Raw genomic sequence first — 19,404 nt, 5'->3', positions numbered from 1 at the left:
ACAGAATTCTAATTACTTCTTTACTCTGCATATTTACATACTCAGTTTGATGTTATTTTACAAAGGCTCCTAAAGTGTTTTTCAAGAACATGTTTCAGTCACTTAAAAAAAAAGGACTTAATCTTAAAACCTTCTGTTTTATTTTTGTCTTCTATTCAAACCACTACCTGAATACAGAAAACATTATAAAAATGTTAAGTGACTATGCCATCTGTATTTTGAACGAGCATACAATAATTTGGATCACTGATTTAAAAAATAAAAGTCCACCCTAGGCCCATACATTATATCTTATCTCATACTGAAACTGACTTACTGTCTACCACTTAATGACCGACATCCTTCACCACCAGTTCACCAGTCTGTACTTTCCCAGGATAGTGAGAAATGCATTTTGCAGTAAGAAGCAAAATACTTAAAAACCAGAATAGATTATATCCAGTGTTCTTCCCTCAACTGACTAGGCTTTTCACCCTGTTAAATAAGATTAGACCAGTCTAACAGACTTTATTCTATATCAAGCTATGATGATTGTCAGCCAATACTCAATTCTCTTCAAGGTATTAAAGGGATATAGTCATGTGATGATTAGGAGGTAGGACTGCAATTTTCCTGGGTCATTCTTTTTCTCGTTCCTTTAATACATAAACAAATTTTTCCATTATAAAATTACTACATGAATATAAACTTATAGTTAAAAATACATCCAAGTAATGCTAAAGTATACAAAACAATAAGAGTTCTTCAACCTTCCAGCATCCCACATTAATACTTTCTATAAAGCAAGAATATAATTTGGTACATATTTTCCAGACTTTGTCTTAATGCATTTACATAAATATAAGGCATATATTTGATACAATTTTATTTTATAAATATATGTGCATATAGCATAAAATATGTATTATATATGTATGCAAATACATATTCTTATACATTACATGCATATTATTCTGTACGTGTACTTTTTTTACATAAATGGGATCATATTGTGCATATTATTTTGTGATTTGTTTTCAACCTAACTTATCTGAGAGATCTTTCCATGTTTTTAGCCTACAAATCCAAATTTGGTATGGTTGTTGTTAGTTCTTATCTTTAGATACCATAGGTAGTTTTTCCTAACTATAATATTCCAAAATAAATGGATCATTTCTTTCAGTGCCCAGGAAAATGAGTAATGTAGATTTCTCCATTGTAATATTTCTTTTTTGGGGGAGAGGAAGATCAGCTCTGAGCTAACGTCTGTTGCCAATCTTCCTTGTTTTGCTGAGGAAGATTAGCCCTGAGCTAATACCTGTGCCCATCTTCCTCTATTTTGTATATGGGATGCTGCCACAGCATGGCTTGATGAGTGGTGTGTAGGTCCATGCCTGGGAACAGAACCTGCAAACCCTGGGCCACCGAAGTGGAGCACGCGAACTTAGCCACTATGCCACCGGGCTGGCCCCTGTAATATTTCCTAATTAAAAGCATTTTAGCAAGTATTCATTCAATTTAATATGATTTTTCATCTTTCCTAAAATGTTTTAACCTCCTATAAATTTATATTTCAATAAAAAATACATATATACATAAAGAATGTATACAGTTAGTAAATCAAGGTCTAAAATTAATAAAACCCAAAATTTAGTTTTATACAAAGAGAAAGCAATATAATACAGCAAATTTGCTTACTAATTAGAAAAATTAAAAACATACATACACAATTTATTTTCTGACTCACTGAGGTAAACTGTCCAAAAACAGAAGCTGCTGAAGAAATGTTTTTGAAGAATTCTTAACAGCTTTAAAAAAGAAAAAAAAAACTTTCAAAAGAGTTTACCAACATACTTAGAACACAGAAACCACAAACTGCAGTAGGAGCACACCAGAAAAGCAACATAAGATTATGTTAAAATCTGTATAATGTGGGTCTAGTCTCCTCTCATACTCATAAGAACACTGGAGTAATGTGACTGTTAGTTTTGTTTTCTAATAGGCAACATATTGCTACATTTCTTCAAGCTGGAAACAGGAGTCAAATCAGTTGGATGGCAAACTAACATCTACTAGAGAATTTACTAATCTTAAAAAAACTGAACTGGACCATTTAAATAAGATATGCAATAATATAAGCTGTTAGGTTTTATTATCAAAAGAAATTGTTAAAGGAAATGGTATACTACTTCCAGTAGAAAATAAGCTTCATTTTTAGACTTCTATGAAAGAATTAAATGTTAATACCTCCTAAATGAAAAAACGTATTCATAAGGAGTGGCATGATTTAGGAAAGCCTATGGCTGCACAAAAATCATTACCATCATTACTGGAGATATCTGTAGCTGGCATGAGCTTTCTGATATATACTGAACACTGTAGCTTTAATTGAAGTTTGAATGTTATAAACAGTTAGATGTCTGGCTCTGGCCTGCATTCTAATACCATCAGCAGAACAGAGATGGGAAGCATAAACAAACCTTTTAACTAGATTACAGTCTCTAAAATGGCCAAGAAATCCTTCAGCACAAACTCCTGTGCTGACAAATGTAGAAGGAAAATGATCTTGGAATAATGCTAAAAAATAGCCTCTAAACTTCTGCCATTACTGGAACATGTATTTGACTTTCTAAATATTCTGATGTCGCTTAATATTCATTAATAATAAACTTTACATTTAACTTTCCAAATAAATAAAAATCCTTTTTATCTTACTTAGCAGCTGTTTTTTAGATCAGTATATCCCAAGTAAGGAAGCTATTTAAAAATCAATACTTTTTTTTGTTGAATGTGGAATACTTCCCTCCCCCAACATCACTGAGTGTATGTATACAGCCTAGATTATTATTTTGAGATACCAGTAATATTAAGAATGTATCGATTAAGTTAATTAACGATCAACAGGTTAGTAAACATTTCTGGACTCAAGGTATATAGAAAACAATAGCTTTGAATACAAGGATAAATCTAAATATAATTTAGCACTCAGTCAATCTTAATAAACATTTTAGGTTTACTTCTACCTTCTGAGATATAGACATTAAATTGAGAAATAAAAAAGGCAGCACAAGTATGTAAGTTTTAACACTAGGATCATACAAAAATTTTTCCTCTCATTGCTGGAATCTTAGTTGGTTGGTAAAGAACTCGGTGAAGCATGGATGTGTAAAGATTTTTTGCCATTGCAAGGTTGGCGACTGATTTATATAACTTCTTTTAAGTCTTTTAAAACAATACATTCTAACAAATTACTCAATGACACAGAATTTCATTACAAATTCTCTAAGAAAAGGTTATATAGGTCAACTGAAATAAGGACTCAAATTAGAATTTGTCATACCTAACTTTGAATAAAGTATATGCTTTTCACCAGGTATGATATCATTAGTGATTTTCTTTCTCATGTCCAGCTCTTTAGAAGACAGACCTTAATATATGTTAAGTCTGGTTCTCACCTTGTCTCTCTGAAGAGTGATACTGAGTTATTCCAACTTGTGAAATCTTACCAGATATAGGAATATCTCAAACAGAAATGCTGAAGAGTTAGAAGAGTTATAATCTTTAGTTTTAACTGAATTACCTTTAGGTTATCTATGGAAATTATTTGGGACCACAGACTCATTCTATCCCACAGATTGTTGAGATTGTTCTTAAAAGCAAGAGATCACATTTGTTATAAACTTTCCTTCCTGAAGTATAATAAATGACACAGAATACTTCTTTAGCATTTAAAAATATTTCCAAACTCTACAAATCATAATGCATTGGCAGAACACTCACAGGATAATAGAGTCAATGTAATATAGAATGAATGAGTATTTACTTAGGATGGATATGAAAGTTAATTGATTACTAAAACAGAATTTTTTAAATTTGGCATAACACTTATAGGATAATAGAGTCAATGTCAGAATACAGAATGAATGTGTATTTACTTAGGATGGAGATGAAAATCACTCAATTAATAAAATAGAATTTTTTTAAATTACTCTTTTCTCCTAAAAGCAAAGGATGTAAAAATCAACTCTGGTTCGCTGGATCAAAAAGTATTTTAATTCAGTAGCTGCTTTAAAGAACAACTATATAATAATTTAGCCATCTAGAGAATCCAAGTTGTCCATTCTTACACTAAAAATATTTCTGACTTTAAGTAGTACTAAAGAGAGTACATTAAACTTAATCCTACATGTGTAATATAGTAATTGTGAAAATATTGTAAGATAGAGGGTCCAAAAGGTATGTGTATATACACACCAAAGCACTAGGCAATATAAACTCCCCTTTGTTTAAAGGTTTTCTACTATCAACAGTTACATAAAAATTTTTACAGTAAATAAATATTCATCAGATCACAGATTATTAGAACCCTCAAACTTCATGTAAAAAATGCTAAATGTAACTCCATGCAAGATAAAGGAAGTTCAATATGTAGACGGCCTAAGTGTTATTTTTTGCCATACAAAGAGAAGACTGACTTTATATATATTTTGTTTCAAGCTGCACACTGGTCTGTATCTGCGTTCCTCATACAGGATTGGGTTTTTTGTTTGTTTTTCTGTCCTTGTAACTTTTAGAAATTTTCCATCACTATCAATAAGCTACCTGGACCATGATTTTACTAATGTTTATCAGAGTACTTTCTGACTGATAAAAACTCTTTATTGTGACTGTGTTTTGAATTAGAAAGTGTCATGAATTTACTCTGATGCAGAATTTTGCTGCTATATGATTAAATGTTGTTTTTTCAGTAATAGGCTGAATGACTTCATACCACTGTAAGGACTGACTCTGATATATTTATCATAGTGCTAGGCACTCATAACAAATGATAACTATGATTATTATCAAAATACAAAGTTAAAAATGAATGTAAAAAAGATCAGAATTGACCATTCAAGAGTCTATTTACCTTCACAAGATATTGTACCAGTGGCGGATCCCCTCCTTCTTTTAAATTGTGAATCAATATCATTCTAAAAAGTATACTTTAAAGAGGGCAAAGGAAACCTCTTTCTCTCTAATATACTTTTAAATTACATATGAAAACCATGACAAGAACCAAGATAGTATTCTTTGTTTTTGAAACATTCATTGACTAAGAAACTCCCAACTCATTTTACTAAAGTTATAGAAACAATATCACATAATAAAGATTAAAAATTGCAACTGATTTAGAACTAGAACTGGGAAGTTTCTTAGGAGGATCTTGGAGGAATATATCTAGTAAACATTAAAAATTCCAAAACGCCTAAATAGTGTATACTATAATTATTCCATGATAATTAAATCACACTGTCAGCTTCAACTATGGTAGAAAATAAATGCTTAAAATTTAATGTACAATGTCTTCCAATGAACCATGAAAGATAACCTGTTACGAGATGTAAAAATAAAAAAGTTACTTTTGAAAAAAAGTTTAGGTTTGGAGAGTTTGGGTTTTTTTTGGAATAATTTAATAAGAGAAACTTTAATGAACAGTGCTGGTCATCTTAAAATAAAAGTGTTTAGCAATAAAATACCAGCAATGATAGCCACATGGACTATTTTCATGGCCTAAAATTAGTGAATTATATACAGAATAGGAATCCCCAGAATATAGTATTAAGTGGAAAATTTTTCTTCATATTTTTCTATTTTAATAAAACACAGCAATATCCTTCTTTAACATGCATTTTTCCACCTAACAGTATCCATTTAGTTAATATAAAGTTTATTTAGGTAGAAACATCAAAATAAAGATATGACCAATACACTTAAAGATATGACCAATACACCTGTGGAATACAATCAAGATATCTCTTCATGCTAAACTGTAGGGACCATCCTTATTTCTCTGATGCCTAGCACAATGCCTGACAGACAGTAGATGCTCAATAGACGTTTAATGAATAGCTAAGCACAATCTGTTTTGCAGATACATTCAAAATTCAGACAAGTTTGCAAAGATACATAAGTTGGACATAGTCTTTCTGGCTGACTTCATGGGGTCCCACTGATGACTAGGAGTAAATCTTCATGTCCTTAGAAAACTGGAAAGTTGATAATTGTCTGGGTAAGGACCAAAAAAACAAAGTCAGGGAAACAAGTCACCTAAGTAACAGTTGCTTTATAGGTAAAAGTGGCCTAATCATTCCAACAACTTATTGCACCAGTCACTCAATGAAATAAAATTTAACTGTATCCCGAAAATTTGGTAGTATATTTTTAACTGGACTTTTTTTGATCATCCCTTATTTAAAATAAATCACTTTTGTCAAATTGTATCCTATACAAGGATTAGAGGGAATATCTTTTTACTTATCATGAGTACTATATTGTTAACAGGATTTAATTTGGCTATTAGAAAAAGTGAGGGCCTCAATAAAGATAAAGAAAAAAACTTTCATGGTAATGAAGAAGTTACAGCAGGGAAGAAAGGAAAAAGGAGAAAAGGGAAGGAATCCCATATATGGGATTAAAAAAATTCAAATATGCCTAACTCTAATATTGATTATGACAAGAAACCAGTAGGGCCTACTGTGCACCAGACACGGTGCTGTGAGGGATATAAATGTTAACAAGACAAAAACTCTAGCCTTAAGTAGCTCATAGAGCAAGACTCACAAGTAAACATTTATAATACAATATGCATTCTTCTTATATATGGGTTCTTAATACAAGAGTAAGAAGTATATTTACTGATTAATTGGAAGTAGGGAAAAATAAGTATTAGGGAAAGCTGAAATAATTCTCAAAATAGAAATAACCTACAATAAGAGAAATCAGTACCTCTTAAAAAAATCAACAACAAATTACTGAATTATAAATGGACAAAATTATGGCTTTAAAGCTATTCACCTAAATATTCTTGGAAGAATATGCCTCCATATAAAACCTTTAAGTGCCATACACAGAATCGTGCACAACAGTTTAAGTAGTGTAGTACAGTGAATGTTGAGAGACCTGAGTTCTCTGGTCAATGCTCTGCCCACTTACAGGCCTTGGAACCCTGGGCAAGTTCCTCAAGCTCTCTGAACTTCAGCAATTTGGAAAATGAAGACTTGGATAAATTGACCCCCAAAATATCACCTAGTTGAAAATTACAATCCTAAACTATATCTCAATATTAAAAAATAAGTCATAACAAAAATTAAAGGTTTTCTAAACATAAATCATTATCCAACTTAGAGAAAGTATGGAATCTTCGAACCATATAGGGGGTGGTAGGAAAAGGAATGTTTTCAAAGGAAAACAGAAACAAAGTTAGTAAAGGTATTATACTCAACACCATAAATTTTCACTCAGCTGCCTACTGGGCAACTACCACTCCAATTATCTACACAATTTGCTCTACTTAAAATTTATCTCTTCACTAAATTCTACTTTCTATTTTTTACGTTAAGGTTGCTGAGGTATTAAGGTGAAGAGAAGAAATCCTAGGTGGACCTGGAACAGCAGCATTGATGTTGGGAGAAAAACTTGAACTTGGCACAGATTTCCGCTTAAGTGCACCAATTACACCTCAGAGAAAGGTAAGAAACTGTTCAAATTTATAATAGAAAGGAAGGAAATAAGACCATATTGTTTACTGCTACACAGGGTTTTTTTCCCTGTGTGTAAATGTCTACTTTTGCACACAGTTGGTAATTAAAATTTTACAGAACAAGTTTCTACATATGCAATGCTTTTCTGCAACTAAAATGTAAGTATATTATGTTTGGGCTTTACCAGCAAGAAAATAAAAAATTAAAAGTATTATCATGTCTTTATAATATTTATGTCAAAGATCCTTTTAGATTTATTTTCCTTCAGTCCTTTCTAGTTGATCAAATTGCTGTTTTCATATTGCCAGCCTGATCACAAAATTGCTGCTTTACAGAAGAATATTTTTTGCTGACATAAATTATGGGATCAGAGATACCAATGCAGTTACAAAAAAGGGTGTGAGAGAGAGAGAGAGTGCGCGAGAGAGTGTATGAGTGTATATGAATGTGTGCATCCATTTTTAAGGAAAGGATAAAGAAATCTATGTATGAAACAAACTACCACTTTCCAATGTAAGCCCTAGAAAAAGGCCTACATCAGAGACATACTTTCCAGCATCTGTGAAATAAAATACAGCACTGAATTTGAAAGCCATTCACTAAGAACATACCATGTAAAAACAGAGAATAGTGATTTTTATCAAGATTGCTGTTCTATAAACCTAAATATGGATTTATCTTTCAATTTATATCTAACTACAATGAATACACTAACTACAACTCCATGATTTCTTTGACTCATGAAAACATATTTTAGAAATTTGTCTCGTCTCATATATAGTGCACAGTTTGGTTCAGTACCCCAAGAGATGAAAAACTCATCTCAATTTACAACAGTAAATAAATAATTCAGTTAAAACTGAAAGTGGTACCAATCCAGCAAACTATTGATGGAGAGGTTTGGCTTTCCATGAAGCCAGAACAACATAAAGTTTTCAATGGGGATTACTTGTTCAGACAAGTTACAAAGATTAGAAAAATAACCAGATTAATCATGAAATAGCTAATATTCTCATCTTATGGAAAATAAATATCAGGAACGTATGTGGGGAGGAACAATACTAGTGGTATTTAAACTTTAAGCATTTTAAGCTCTGAACTTTATATGCTGATATATGAAACATTTAACAAAAAAAGCAGTAATACAAGTCAAAACCTAACCAAAGGCCTCTACCAACTAAAAAACTGACATTTTATATACAACTCAGACAAAATGAAAAAAAGGAAAATTAAACCCAGAAAGCAAAAACCAATCAAGTCTGTTCCAACACTGAAGTCAATATCCAAACCACATACAGAACCAAAAAGGGGAAAACACTCAGGTCTACAAATGGATAAGCACTTGCAATACAATCCAGTTCCCGACATTTTCCCACTCAGAAACAAATACAGCGGAGCTTTTCCTGAGGAAAAAGGTAAAAACCTCTCCAAATGAATTTTTTTTAAGTGACATCTAGAAAGTGTGCCTCTTTCTGTCTCTTTCCCTGGCGCCTCATTGGAGAAAGGAGGGGGCTGTTTTTGTATTCTCCCCCACTGGAGCAAGACACAATCAGATGTTAGCTGGAGGAGAGAAACCACTTTTGACAACAGCAAATAAAAACAAAAGTGCCCTTCCTCCTCTGACAGGATGGGCACCCACCTCACACACCCCTCCCCACTCCAACCCCTCCTTCACCCCCCCCAGCACCACCCCCTCCTCACCCCGGAGCTCCACTGCGTATGTGCTTTGGTGCTACTGTTGCCCCGGAGTGAAAGTCAGAGCCAGAGGAAGGCAATGAAGCCCCCACAGACACACTTACCTTTCCTGCCCCCCACTTTTGAGTGCCTTCCCTGGAGCTGTGGAGGATGACACAAAGGGTAATAAAGGGGGGAGTGGAGGAGGAGGAGGCGAAGGAGGAGGAGAGCTGGGGAAGTGGCTGCTCCTGGGTGTAGTGAGATGTCTCCAGCCAGGGCCAAGCAGCAGCAGTAGCAGCAGCAGCAGCAGCAGCAGAGAAGGGTCTGTGTTGCTAAGAGGCTTTTGGTCTCTTTCTCTCCTCCTCTCACGGCCAAAGAGGAGGAGGGTGGAGGGGGCTCGGGAGGGAGGCTAGTGGAGGGGTGAGGGGGTAGTAGTCGTGGATGGGGGTTTTCGAAGAAGAAGAAACTCCTTCTTCTCTCTCAGGCTCAATCTCCCTCTGAGGGCTCAAGGCTGGAGGGTGGGGGAAGGAACTCAGCCGCCTTCCCCCCACCCCCCTCAATTCAAGGTTGAAGTGGGGTAAAATTAGTGTCCTGTCCCTTTAAAAATAGAAATAAAAGGTGCCCCCCCTCTGCCACTGCCTCTCTCTTCATCATCAGCTGCTGCTGCTGCTGGGGTCTCTCTGCTTGGGGGGGGAGGGGGGGTTCGGGTAGAAGAGACGGGAGGCACTCACTGCGCATGTCCCTCTCTGACGGGAGGCTGGTTGGTTGAAGGCAGGAGGAGGGGGAGGGGAGGAAATGAGATGGTTTCCCAGAAGGCTCCGAGGCGCTCGCGACCCGGAAGACATTGTAGCAAAGGGTAGAGGGGCGGGGGCGGGGGCGGGGGAGGAAGTCGCTACTCTTTAACACCCCCTGCCCCCTCCTCCCCCCTAAGGGTAAGTGGAGGAACGGAAGTGGGCGTGGACGGAGGCGAAAGGAGGTCACGTGTTTGGGCGGGAGGGGGGCGGGGTGGCAGAGGCTGTGCGTGCGCGGGGCATGCCGGGAGTAGTGGTGTACTGTTGGCAGCAGCAGGTGAAGCCGACCAGGCTACGCGGCGAGGGGAGCCTGTTGAGCGATTCCCGCGGTCACTAGATCCCCGCTCTGCCCTGGTAAGGGCAGGCTTTTCTGTGACAGGTAACATGGGGTAGGCTGGCCTCAGGACGAAGGCCAGGGCGTCAGTGGCGAAAGGAGACTCCAAAGAGGGAGGACGGAAGGCTGTTCAGGCTGGAAATGCGGGAAGGGGGACAGGCTCGTCTAGGCCAGGCAGGCCGGAAACCAGGCGGGCTCCTTCTGTCTCGTGGCCTCCCTGTGAGCCTGCCGACAAATCCCCGACAAGCGCGACGAGCCCTGATGAGACAGGCTGGATCAGTAGCGGGGTGGCGACTACACCCAGTGATGGCTGAGGAATGTGATGGTGTAACGGAAGAATGGGATCTCTGGAGCCTGAACAGATGACTGGTGACTGCTTCTTCATCTCAGAGCAGGGGATCTGTTCAGATAGAGAGACAAGCTCCCTGTGTGAATTTTGACAACTTCTGGCTGCAGATGCATTGCTTATATTGGGTGTTATGACTATCAGTCTTTACGTCGCTACCCTCTCTGGAATTCTGGAGTGGCTTTGGGGCGGGAGCGAGCTGGGAAGCCTTGAGTGAAATCTCCTTCCATGTCTTGCGTTGTTGCTGCAACACAGCGCCTATGCCTGTTCTCAGGGGTATGGGATTTTGTAGTCCTTGATGTTGAGTGTTACGATTGATAGAAAGGGGACATCATCAAAGTTTTCCCTTTCTGTAGTGTAGATGAGAGATTTTTAAAATGGGCATTTTGGTTACTAGCCTCGGATTTAGAGGCTCTGGTGTCTCTAAATGCTCCCTGTTTTTGCTGGAAACGTTTCCCACATAAGATCAAAATTAATTCACAATATTTAGGAAAGGATTCGTGAATTTACATTAGTAAAACTTTTTTAGTAAAATAACACTATTTCTTTTTCACATTCAGCTCATAGTCTTAACTAAAACCATTCCAATCTTTCAGTTACCTTCTTTTGTAAAGGTACTTTGAAAGATTTTCACCCGTATGTGATTTCTTTTAAGACCAAGAATGTAAAATTCCTCGTGTGTATTGTGTTGATATTATTTAATTCTCTAATGGGTCCTTTCGGGTACACTATCAATTCAAATTACTACTTATTTTCTACGTTTTACTTAACGCGTTTTGGCAGTGGACCCTATTTATGCATCATTGCCTACTGCTCACTACTTTCTGTGTGTGCAGTAATCTTGTCCAAAAACTAAAAACTAGACTCCTGTGCCTTAAAACTTAGTTTATATTGAAACCAAGTGTTTACCACTTTATAACAACAAAAAAATTATAGCAAAACATTTAAAGTGCCTTAGATAATTTTAAAATCTTTTTTATGGTAAAATACGAAATATGCAAAAAAGTGCACAAATCACAGGTATGCAGTATAATGAATAATTGTAGTGAATACTCTGTAATCACTAGCAAAGTCAAGAACTAGAACATTGTTGGTACTAGAGACATACTCTTCCCCCCATCCATTCCTGATCATTCCTTTCTCCTCACCACTCCCAGAGGTTAACACTATCTGGATTTCTATAGTAATTATTTCCTACTTTTATTTCAAATATTTTTTTAACCACCTTTGTCAGCATTCCTAGACAATATAAAAGAGTTTTTCCTGTATTTTAACTATGGGTAAAGGAATTATACATTATATATAATTTTTCTCTCATGTTGCTAATATTTAAACCTGTTAGTACATTTAGCTTTAGTTCATATATTTTCATTGCTTTATAGTAATGTCTATAGTAGAGTAAATATAGTGTAGTAAGTCTTTTTATGAATAAATTGCAATTTAACTAGTCTGATATTAATGGACATTTGAATTGTGTCCATTTTTTAGCAATTATGAACAATGCTACTATAAATGTTCTTAAACATGTATTTTTATGCACATAGCATGCATTTTTGTAGAATGTAGATTATGCCAAACTTTCCAAAGTGGATATATCATTTATATTCCCACCAGAAGTACATTATAGATCCCTTTTGTCTACAGACTCACCAACAGTTGATGTTTTTTGTTTTTGCCAACCTGATGAATGTAGCCTTATGTTGTTGTTTTAATTTGCAGTGCCCTAGTTATTAACGAGGTTGAGCACTTTTTCAAAAATTTATTGGGTCTTTGGATTTCTTCTTTGAGTTGTCTTTTTAAGTCTTGCACAGTTTTTATATTGGATTGTCTATGTTTTTCTTAAAGAGTTGAGCAGTTTCAAATATCTTATTGTGCTTGGAGCATTTCTCACTTCCTGGATAATAACTTTATCTACATTTTGTTCTTTACTAAGTTATTTTGCTGTTATTGTTATTTGAACTTGATTTGTAATTTTAACTTCAGGGAAAAGTTCTGTACTTATGCTATCCAGTGCAGTAGCCATTAGCTGCATGTGGCTGTTGAACACTTGAAATGTGACTAGTGTTACTGAAGAACTGAATTTTTAGTTTTCTGTAGTGTTAATTTAAATTTGAAAATTGATACTTGATTCAGTTGTTAGAAAACCCTTAAGTGTGTTTGGAATAACTTGGGTATGTAAATTTGCTTTCTCAACCATAAACTTTATAAAAATCAAGTATTTTTGGTGACTATTTAGCATCTGGATTATCTTTTTCTGTAAATGTCAAATAAACACCAGGTTTCTAAGACTTAGTATGAAAACAATGTAAAATACCTCAGCTTTTCATTATGATTAAATGTTGATATTATAATAAGTTAATTTCACCTTCTTTTACTTTTTTTAATGTGAGTGCTAGAAAATTTTTAATTTCACATATGGGTGGTGGTGTATTTCTGTTGGACAGCAGTGTTCTCTACCATCAATGTTGAGTTGTATATTCCTGTATATTTAACACTTTCGGTGTTCCTCAGTTCTTCTTACATCTCTGAATTTTCTTTGGGGATGATTTTCCTTTTGCTTGGGTACACTCTTTAGAAGTTGCTTAATGTAGGCATGCTGATGCCAATTCTCTTAATTTTATGCTTATCTTACAGTGTCTTTATTTCAGCTTCAATCTTGAAGAATATTTTGGGGGTATTAAATTGTAGGATTGTGGTTGTTTTTCAGTACCTTGAAGATAATGTTCCACTGGTTTTTTACTTCTGTTACTGATTTTGAGAAGTCAGCTGTCAATGTAATTTTTGCTGCTTTGAAAGAAATTCTCTTTTAAAATGTTTTCTTTGTCTTGGATTTTCTGCTATTTCTTCATCATATTTTTGTGTGGGATTTTTTTTTTTTTCCTCTTTTGGGTTCATTGGGATGCTTGAACCTGGATCAGTGTCTTTTTAAGAAATATATCACTCAGGATCATTCTTACTGTTTCTAGCTACTTGCTAAAAATAACAATTGTGACTTTTATTGGCACAGTATATGTATTTAATTTGTTATCTGTCACTGATAATTCTAGTTTCTGAATTTTTTATGGGTCTTTCTGCTGGTTCATGATGTTTTTTTCTTCATGTGCTTGTGTGCTGGTTGTGGTATTTGAAAAATTATAGGAATATGTAAGTCCTAGGATAATGATATCTCTCTTGAGAAGGCATGTTTTCCTAGGAAAGATGCTTAGGGATGCTACCAGTCCCAAATCACTTACTTCATGTTCAAGACTTGGGATTCCTTCTATTATACACATGACATTAAGCAGGGCTTCAAGTAATAGGAATTCTGTTTTACTACCAATTATCCCTTGTCATGATGATGTTACCCTTAAGATCTCAACTTAAATTGGGTGATGGTTTATTTGAGTCCCCAGGTTTGGTGGGTCCTGTGCTTTGATTTTTTTCCCCCTAGCCCAGCAAAGCCACGAGTAGCTCCACCTTTCTTCCTGTTTCTCAGCCTTTTCTTCTGGATAGGTAAAAGGCCTCAGGACAAAAGTGATTGGGGCTGTGGTTTATTTCTCTGGTTTACTTTCTCCTAGATTTTGGCATGTTTTCATACTACCTTATTTCATTGGTTGTTATTATGAACGTGTTTTGCTGGCTTCAGCAGGAGGATTGATCTGATCTGTCTTTTCCATAAATAGAACCCTTATCCTCTTTCTTTTCTTTTTGATTTTTGAGATTTTATTTCAAGATCTATTTCTGCTTCTAGCCAAAATTGTGTGGTTTAACTTAAGTCATATGTTAGTTTAAAATTTTTTAAATCACATTGGGCTCTAGGGTATAAGAAGCCAAGTTGATTAAAATTTAGAAAATATTTTTAAGCAATTTGTTTCTTCTCTCTCTCTTTTTCTTTTTTCTTTTTTTTTTTTTTTTTGGTGAGAAAGATTAGCCCCGAGCTAATATCTGTTGCCAATCCTCCTCCTTTTGCTGAGGAAGATTGGCCCCAGACTAACATCCATGCCCATCTTCCTCTACTTTATGTGTGGGACGCCTGCAACAGCATGGCTTGATTAGCTATGCTTAGGTCCAAGCCTGGGATCTGAACCTGCAAACCCTGGGCCGCTGAAGTGGAGCACACGAAGTTAACCACTACACCACTGGGCCGGTTTTTAAGTTTACAGTTTTGAATGTAAAAGAACACATGCTTGAAGAATCAACTATGTCTACATGGCTTATTACTAAAAACAGCTGATAACGTATTTATCGTAGGTTCCATTCTCCAGAATATTGTCCATCAGAGTTGCACCGTGGTGGACTGAAATGGTTGGGCCTTTACCCCTTCACCTACCATGCTCAGGCCCCATCAGAAAAGGTGTGATGTTGTACAAGGTGGTGGTTACAGCCCCCGTTTACCCCTTTCTAGGGGAAAACACTTTTAAAACTTTTTTTTTTAGCTGTTGCTTTTGGTATTTATGTCATAATTCTGAATAACATCTATCTTACTGCCTCTTGATTTTTTCATTTTAGGCATTATCTGTTGATTTCCCACTATGGATGATGTAAATTTAGATTTTTTTCCACAAACACCCCAACCACTCCCCCATTGTTCCAGACACCTTGGTTTTTTGTAGATAACCATTTAGTGTCAGTATATTTTCTCAATATTTATCATTAATTCAGTCCCAAGCTATCTGCTGGTTGTCAACATATCTTCTCCATAGGTTCAGAAGTATCAATTATTTTTATCAGTTTAACCATCACCAAGAAATTTCTCCTAGAACATTCTGCTCTCCAGTTTAGGCCAATTGCTTGATATGGTTACCCCTTATGTGACCCTATCTTGTGATGGATCATCTGTTTCCTATATCCTATGTAATGCTTTGTCTTGTGTAATCCCTCATTTTGTTTGGTCACAGTCTTCAGTAGCTATCTGAGAGGCAATTGTTTTGAGGCATTATGTTCGTGTAAATATCTTTACTTTACTATGACTCTTAATTTGGCTGGGTGTAGAATTCTAAGTTGGAAATGTTTTTCTTCAGATTTGTGAAGGAATTCTTAGTGTCTGATGTAAAATCCGAAGCCATTCTTATTTTCAACACTTTATACTTCACTTTTTTCTCCCCTATGGAAGTTTTTACAACCTTTTTGTTTGAAGTGTATAGAATCTTCTCTTTGTTGTACCCAGTGTTCTGAACTGTCACAGTGATGCAAGGTAACTTATTATGAGTCTATAGGCACCTACTTTGCTGTGCATTTCATAGGTTTTTTTCAGTCTGGCAACTTGTATCCCTCAGCTCTGAGAAAGTTTCTGATACTTTCTCTGTAATTTCCTTGCCTCTCTGTTTTTGGTTTAGGAACTGCAATTAGACATTGTACTCTTGAACCTATTTCTTTCATCCTCTTTTTCATCTTTTTTCACTCTTGGTTTACACTTTCTGGGAAATTTACTTGATTTTTCAAACTCTTGAGACTTTCATTTCTGCTCTCATATGTTGAATTTCCAAGGGCCCTTTTTTGATCTCTGCATCTTTTTTTTCATGGCATCCTGGTATTTTTTATTAAAGTTTTCTTTTGAAGTTTATTTCTCCCTGCTTGCCGTTTTCTCTGTTATTCTTTCTGTTAGTATATTTCGGTCTCTTTCATTTTAGAGGCTTTCCTCAGCTATCTTGTGATCCTTGATTGTGTGTTCAAATTTATGTAAGGGGCATTAGAAAGCTGTTTTAGGTCTCTGTGAACTTGGCTGGGGCTTGCTAGATATTGATGGTTCTCACTGTGAAAAGATTTGGCTGGGGCTTATTTTTGGAGGAAAAACCCTGATGTCAATTTCTTTAGTTTTTTGGAAGCCTTTTTTCTTGGACTAATAAGAGTCCAAGGGAAGGATTTTCCAGTCTCCTGCTCCTAAGTCAGTGGTTCTCAACTGTGACAATATTACCCCCAGGGAACGTTTGGCAATGTCTAGAGACGTATTTAATTATCAAAAGTTGGTTGCTACTGAAAACTGGTGGATAGAAGCTTCAGGTACTGTTGAACATCCTACAGTGCACAGGACAGCCACCCACAACAAAGAATTAACCAGTTCAGACTGTCAGTAGGGCCTGTCATGAGAAACCCTGCTCCAAGATATAAGCCTCATTGCCACTGCTCTGAGAACCAGATGAAAGCAGAGCGCTCAGGAATCTCAACATTCAGTTTCCTTTTTATCTGTGATAACCTTCACTGTGAATGGTATCCCCCAGTGTAGTGTCCTTCTATATTACCCTCTCTAGAATCTCTTGTCTTCTCATGGAGTAGGATAGAGGCTTCCATTTAATTTTAACCATTTTAGCACTGCAGGTCTTTTGAAGATGGCTTTGTCAATTAATTCTAGCCCAGATTAAAATATTGCTTATTAGCTGACCTTGATGTTTTGTGTTTATCCTATTTAGACAAGATTGGCTGATGAGACTGAATAGTTTTGTATGTTTTACTAAATGCTTAAATGGGAAAATAAGATATGAGTTGAAGATTATAAACTAGAAGGTAGATGAAATCTAGCATTGGCAGTTCCCTATCCTTTTATTTCAGTTTTATTTTCCCTTTTCACTCCAAATCCTGCCCTGGGTGCTTATCTTAAGACAGGCATGTGTTGGGGTTGCTAGTCTTTCCTTATTTCTTTTTCCCCTTAATCTCACATTCTTCTCCCAGTCTTCCTCCTCACCTCCAATGAAAACACAGCAAAATCTTAGTCTTTTACTGCTTCCTTAATTAATGTGGGGATTGAGATTAGTAGGAAGTTTTGACCAAAAGGTTAAGGTCAGACTTGGCAAGATTAAAGTTCCAAATGTGTTAGCTTTTCTTTTGGCACACACATGCATATTTTCACTTTCTCCAGTGTGCTTTCATCTTTCCACCATTTATAAAAATATACATTTTTTATATAGATGACCCAGAAATGTCAACTTATCTTGCTCTCTTAAAATAATCACTTTAGGTTTGCCTATTTCTCAGTCAACTTACTTTATAATGAATAAATACCAAAAATATTTCCTCTAAAAGCTGGGTTGAGGCTAATAGCCATTAGATTTCAGTTGTTTGTATCAGGTCCGATGTGTTATAGCACCACTCTGATGCAACGTCTGACGAGCATCATGTATTTAAAAATTTATGTTGAGGGCCGGCCCCGTGGCTTAGTGGTTAAGTGCGCGTGCTCCGCTACTGGCGGCCCGGGTTCGGATTCCGGGCGCGCACCGACGCACCGCTTCTCCAGCCATGCTGAGGCCGCGTCCCACATACAGCAACTAGAAGGATGTGCAACTATGACGTACAGCTATCTACTGGGGCTTTGAGTGGGGGGAAAGGAGGAGGATTGGCAATAGATGTTAGCTCAGGACTGATCTTCCTCACACACACACAAAAAATTTATGTTGAAACAGACTTGATATGTGTGACATGTTTAGAAGTTAAAATTTTTAGTGTCACAGCACTGATAACTTTATATAGTCAAATTATATGATACATTACTTGGTTTAAATGGGCAATAATTATTTTTTAAAGTTACAAAAAAGGTAATATACATTCAGTGTAAAAGTGATAACAAGAAAATGAAAATCACATATCATCCCCGCACCCGGAAATAGTTCTGTTAAGATGTTGATATATGTAATTTTAGTTTTTTTACCTATGTTTCTATACATTTATTAACAGAGCGGAATCATACAGTTTTGTTTTGTACTTTTAAAAGAAATAACATGTAGCTAACATCTTTCCATTGTATTAAATACTCATAAAATAATATGTTTTTTTGCTTTGTATTGCAGAAATCTCCTGCCAACCTCTGGGAGTTATGTTCTTGAATAGTGCCACGATTAGTGTTGACAAAAGAAAACATGAAAAATTTTCTTTCTAATGTATATAAATGTTCTTGAAGCATCTGATTTCTCTAAAAACAGCAACAAACAGATGCATTAAAGTTTTTGTTTTTTTTGTGGTTAGGAAGATTCACCCTGAGCTGGCATCTGTTGCCAATCCTCCTCTTTTTTTTTGCTTGAGGAAGGTCAGCCCTGAGGTAACGTATGTGCCAGTCTTCCTCTGTTTTGTATGTAGGATGCCTCCACAGCATGGCTGATGAGTGGAGTAGGTTAACGCCCGCGATCCAAACCCTCGAACCCAGGCCGCCAGAGCGGAGTGCCTGGAATTTGAACCACTCGGACACAGGGCGGTCCCTAAAGTATTTTTAAAGTGACTAACATTTCCCTTGAATTATGGTCCATTGTTTTGCAAACATTCCTGTAGAGTCACAATCTGCTAAGGCAGATTTTGCCCATACGTTTTATTTTAGAGATTTTTACTTTATTTTATACGTTGTCTGTCTGACTGACTTAAAACTAAGTACCTTTTGCGCTCACATTTCATTTGCACAGATCTTCCATAAGTTTGTATTCCGACCTGGCTTTTTCACAAATTATCATTAAAAAGAGTAAAGAGTTTTGGGTCTAGATTTCCACGTGTACTTTGGGATCACCATAGTTGACTGCAGGAAAAAGTAAATATTGTGACTTTGATCCTTCCTTCCTTTTTTTTTTTTTGATGGTTGATTTTTTTTTAATTAATCGACATTTATTTTTTAGAGCAGTTTTAGGTTTACAGAAAAATTGAGTGGAGAGTACAACAAATTCCTGTATATCTCTGCTCGCCCAGCATCCCTTACCCTTAACCCAGTTTCCCTTATTATTAAAGTCTTACCTTAGTGTGGTACATTTGTTACAATTGATGAACCAATATTGATACATTATTATTAATGAAAGTTCATAGTTTACA

The 19,404-nt window shown here is 36.0% G+C and overlaps 2 protein-coding genes across 19 annotated transcripts in view; one reads left to right on the top strand and one right to left on the bottom strand.

Annotated features, from left to right (window-relative positions):
* Positions 1-9,881, bottom strand: part of MBD5 (methyl-CpG binding domain protein 5) — a 408,863-nt gene extending 398,982 nt beyond the window's left edge. For 3 of the 12 annotated variants that reach the window (XM_087435150.1, XM_087435153.1, XM_087435152.1), the window contains exon 1: positions 9,302-9,880. The gene's annotated coding sequence lies outside the window, so the exon portion shown is untranslated. Of the gene's footprint in view, positions 1-1,705; positions 9,113-9,301 lie in introns of those variants that run through there. The other 9 variants (XM_087435147.1, XM_087435148.1, XM_087435151.1 and 6 more) reach the window with 5 other exon arrangements.
* A 337-nt stretch (positions 9,882-10,218) lies between these two features.
* Positions 10,219-19,404, top strand: part of ORC4 (origin recognition complex subunit 4) — a 76,059-nt gene continuing 66,873 nt past the window's right edge. For 6 of the 7 annotated variants that reach the window (XM_087435141.1, XM_087435139.1, XM_004423847.3 and 3 more), the window contains exon 1: positions 10,219-10,346. The gene's annotated coding sequence lies outside the window, so the exon portion shown is untranslated. The remainder of the gene's footprint in view (positions 10,347-19,404) is intronic. The other variant, XM_087435136.1, reaches the window with a different exon arrangement.

Source organism: Ceratotherium simum, chromosome 9 (assembly GCF_057802395.1).
Source record: "Ceratotherium simum simum isolate JZ-2026a chromosome 9, ASM5780239v1, whole genome shotgun sequence".
NCBI lineage: Eukaryota > Metazoa > Chordata > Mammalia > Perissodactyla > Rhinocerotidae > Ceratotherium > Ceratotherium simum.
Note: the sequence above shows the minus strand (reverse complement) of the source record. Positions and strands in the feature narration are given on the sequence as shown.